General features: G+C 41.1%; 1 pseudogene; it reads right to left on the bottom strand.

The window, feature by feature from the left end:
• Window positions 1-235: 235 nt before the first annotated feature.
• On the bottom strand, window positions 236-4,392 carry LOC118836896 (annotated as a pseudogene).
• Window positions 4,393-4,632: the final 240 nt, after the last annotated feature.

The raw sequence follows: 4,632 nt of genomic DNA, 5'->3' as shown, positions 1-4,632 counted from the left end.
AAATGCTTATTTTATTTGATAAATTAAAAATTAAATTAAAAAATAAATAAATCTATGATCATAGGAACTCTTCAAAGAGCTTACCTTCTTTTTTTTTACAAGATAAATTTTTAATAAATTGGTAGTTCGTCACTGGGCTAATAATCCACAGGGCACTACTTCTACATAGTTTACACGTAAAACATTTCTTTAAAAAAAAGTATTGTAGTATTCATTGTTACATATTATCATCACCTTATTCATCATCTTCTTCCAAAGATTCCTTGGCATATTTCTCTGCTTCTTTTCTTATATCTTTCAGAACAATTTCATGCCTTCCTTTGGTTACTTCTCCAACCCAAGTGAGCTCCAGTTCAAAAGCTTTTTCCTTAACTTCATCATGTACCATATAGATTATTTTTGTAACTTCTTTAACAACATCTCAACAAGTCATTTATTTCATCTGGAGTTTCTCTATCTCTGTTTTTGCTGCTTGCCTGGGTCAATCATATAGAGTTGTTCTCCATCATTCACACCATAAGGCTCTAACACAAAACTGCAACCGAAAGGTCTGACAGCATTGTAGAGTGTGTAAGCATGCACATACATGGCTACTGTATCTGCAAGGTCCTAGTGGAATATTTTTTTTAATTTAAATTTATTTATTTAACATATTTGGTTTTCAGCATTGATTTTCACAACAGTTTGAATTACAAATTTTCTCCCTATTTCTACCCTCCCCCCCACTCCAAGATGGCATATATTCTGGTTGCCCTGTTCCCCAGTCAGCCCTCCCCTCTATCACCCCCCTTCCCCTCTCATCCCCTTTTCCCTTCCTTTCTTGTAGGGCAAGATAAATTTCTACGCCCCATTGCCTGTGTATCTTATTTTTTAGTTGCATGCAAAAACTTTTTTTTTGAACATCTGATTTTAAAACTTTGAGTTCCAAATTCTCTCCCCTCTTCCCTTCCCACCCACCCTCCCTAAGAAGTCGAGCAATTCAACCTAGGCCACATATGTATCATTATGTATAACCCTTCCACAATACTCATGTTGTGAAAGGCTAACTACATTTTGCTCCTTCCCAACCCATCCCGCTTTATTGAATTTTCTCTCTTGACCCTGTCCCCTTTCCAAAGTATTTGTTTTGATTACCTCCACCCTCATCTGCCCTCCCCTCCACCATCCCCCCCTTTTATTTTTTTTTATCTTCCTCCCTCTTATTTGCTGTGGGGTAAGATATCCAACTGAGTATGTATGGTATTCCCCCTCAGGCCAAATCTGATGAGAGCAAGGTTCACTCATTCCCCCATCACCTGCCCTCTCCCCTCCTCCCACAGAACTGCTTCCTCTTGCCACCTTTATGCGAGATAATCCACCCCATTCTATTTCTCCCTATCTCCCTCTCTCAGTATGTTGCTCTCTCATCGCTTAATTTCATTTTATTTCTTTTAGATATCTTCCCTTCATCTTCAACTCACACTGTGTCTGCTCTCTCTCTTTTACATATATATAAACACATATATATATATACACACATACATACACATACATACATATACACATATATACATACATACACATTCACTTACATATATACATAAACATATATATATATATATGCATATTCCCTTCAACTACCCTAATACTGAGGTCTCATGAATCATACACATCATCTTTCCATGTAGGAATGTAAACAAAACAGTTCAACTTTAGTAAGTCCCTTGCAATTTCCGTTTCTTGATTACCTTTTCATGCTTCTCTTGATTCTTGTGTTTGAAAGTCAAATTTTCTATTCAGTTCTGGTCTTTTCATTGAGAAAGCTTGAAAGTCCTCTATTTTATTGAAAATCCATATTTTGCCTTGGAACATGACACTCAGTTTTGCTGGGTAGGTGATTCTAGGTTTTAATCCTAGCTCCATTGACCTCCGGAATATCACATTCCAAGCCCTTCGATCTCTTAATGTAGAAGCTGCCAGATCTTGGGTTATTCTGATTGGGTTTCCACAATACTCAAATTGTTTCTTTCTGGCTGCTTGCAGTATTTTCTCCTTGATCTGGGAGCTCTGGAATTTGGCGACAATATTCCTGGGAGATTTCGTTTTGGGATCTATTTGAGGAGGTGATCGATGGATTCTTTCAATTTCTATTTTGCCCTGTGGCTCTGGAATATCAGGGCAGTTCTCCTGGATAATTTCTTGAAAGATGGTATCTAGGCTCTTTTTTTGATCATGGCTTTCAGGTAGTCCAATAATTTTTAAATTATCTCTCCTGGATCTATTTTCCAGGTCAGTGGTTTTTCCAAGGAGATATTTCACATTGTCTTCCATTTTTTCATTCCTTTGGTTCTGTTTTATAATATCCTGATTTCTCATAAAGTCACTAGCTTCCACTTGCTCCAATCTCATTTTTAAAGTAGTATTTTCTTCAGTGGTCTTTTGGACCTCCTTTTCCATTTGGCTAATTCTGCCTTTCAAGGCATTCTTCTCCTCATTGGCTTTTTGGAGCTCTTTTGCCATTTGAGTTAGTCTGTTTTTTAAGGTGTTGTTTTCTTCAGTGTATTTTTCAGTATTTTTTTGGGTCTCCTTTAGCAAGTCATTGACTTGTTTTTCATGGTTTTCTTGCATCCTTCTCATTTCTCTTCCCAATTTTTCCTCTACTTCTCTAACTTGCTTTTCCAAATCCTTTTTGAGCTCTTCTATGGCCTGGGGCCAGTTCATGTTTTTCTTGGAGGCTTTTGTTGTAGGCTCTACGACTTTGTTGTCTTCTTTAGTCTGTATGTTTTGGTCTTCTTTGTCACCAAAGAACGAATCCAAAGTCTGAGACTGAATCTGGGCACGTTTTCGCTGCCTGGCCATATTCCCAACCAATTAACTTGACCCTTGAGTTTTTCAGTGGGGTATGACTGCTTGTAGACTAATGAGTTCTATGTTCCACGTTTGGGGGGGGGAGGTGCCAGCTCTGTCAGACCCGCACTACTCCTTCCCCAAGAACCCCCAGCCAGGGCTGGGCTTAGATCTTCAGCAGGCTGTTGCACTCCTGCTCTGATCCGTCACTTAATTCCTCCCACCAGGTGGGCCTGGGGCCAGAAGCAGCAGCAAATGTAGCTGCCCCACCTCCGCTGCCCCCAGGGCTGGAAGCCGAACCGCGAACTCCTTCCACTCCCGCAGCTTTTCCCACTAACCTTCTCCGTAGTCTTTGGTGTTTGTGGGTCAAGGGGTCTGGTAACTGCCGCAGCTCACATATTCAGGGCGCTAGGGGCCCCATCCGCCCGACTCCAAGTTTGATTGTTCCACGCTGCTAAGGCTGGGCTCTGCTCCACTCCGTTCCCAGCTCCCAGCTCCCAGCTCCGTGTGGAATAGACCTCACCCAGAGACCATCCAGGCCGTCCTGGGCTGGAGCCCTGCTTCCCTCTGCTGTTCCATGGGTTCTGCCATTCTAGAATTGGTTCAGAGCCATTTTCCATAGGTTTTTGGAGGGACTCAGTACAGAGCTCACTCTAGTCCCTGCTTACCAGCCACCATCTTGGCTCCACCCCCCGCTAGTGGAATATTATAGCCACAGTTAGATCTGAAGTGGGAGGCTTCTTCTCTAGCTATGCCTGCTAAACAATGAGCATCTGCTAGCAAACCTGCTACTGCCATTCCAACGTGTCAATCAACATTAAAGAGTCATTTGTTCGAATCTTCTTCATAAAGTTTAGAAAGTACTAATTTTTCTACACCAAAGACAACAGCATCTTTACATCTGATTCCAAAAGCTGTACTACTGTTTTCCACTGCTTTCATAGCATATTCAACTTGAAAAACTCTTCCATCAGGAGACAATGTTGAGGCTGACAGATCATACCCAGTCCCAATGGGGCTCACGGCACCTAAGCCACCACAGAGACGTGGACAGATCTTCTAGAGCTTACATTCTAATGTAGGGAGACAGCTAATATTAGGGAGTTGTGATCAGGAAAGGGCACTTTGGTCAAGAAGTGAAACTTTGGTCTAGAATGTGAGAGAAATTGTAAGTAGGTCCATGGGGAATTAAATTGATATACATCCCATTCTAGGAGCAGTGGCAATTATCTGGCTCGGGGGAGGGGTAGAGATGCTACTAATGTGCCAGTTATTGGCAAGGCTATTTAGAAGAAAACTGAGAAATAGGAAGTGAAGCAAAGCATTCCTGGGGTTTGCCTGAAATAGTAGACCAGGTGAGGCCATTACCATTCAAAATAGCAGGTCTCAGGGTGGAAATTCCAGAGTTGAAAGGGTTAACTTGGTTTCTATTCAGGTGACAAAGTTGTTAATTAGGCTGTCAAAATAACAGTAAAGTAGGAAATGAAGTTAAGCATGCCTGTGGTCTGCCTGGAAATAGAGATCAAAAGATTTACGTAGATCGATCAGCAAGCCTACTGGGGACATGTTATTCTAGGCACTGGACATATAAAGACAAAAATGAAACAGTCAACTGCCCTCAATGAGCTGACCTTCTATCAAAAGACAATATATAAACATGTAAATAAATATGGGGATTGGAGGAAAGGGAAGTCAGGAAAGGCCTCAATAGGAGGTGGTACTTAAGTTAAGTTAACTTAGAAGATGAAGAGAGATTCTTAGAAGCCTGAAAAGAAGAGAGGGCATTCTAGGAATGAGGGTGTTCTA

This window comes from Trichosurus vulpecula, chromosome 1 (assembly GCF_011100635.1).
Source record: "Trichosurus vulpecula isolate mTriVul1 chromosome 1, mTriVul1.pri, whole genome shotgun sequence".
Taxonomy (NCBI): Eukaryota; Metazoa; Chordata; class Mammalia; order Diprotodontia; family Phalangeridae; genus Trichosurus; species Trichosurus vulpecula.
This window is presented reverse-complemented; position numbering and strand designations above follow the sequence as displayed.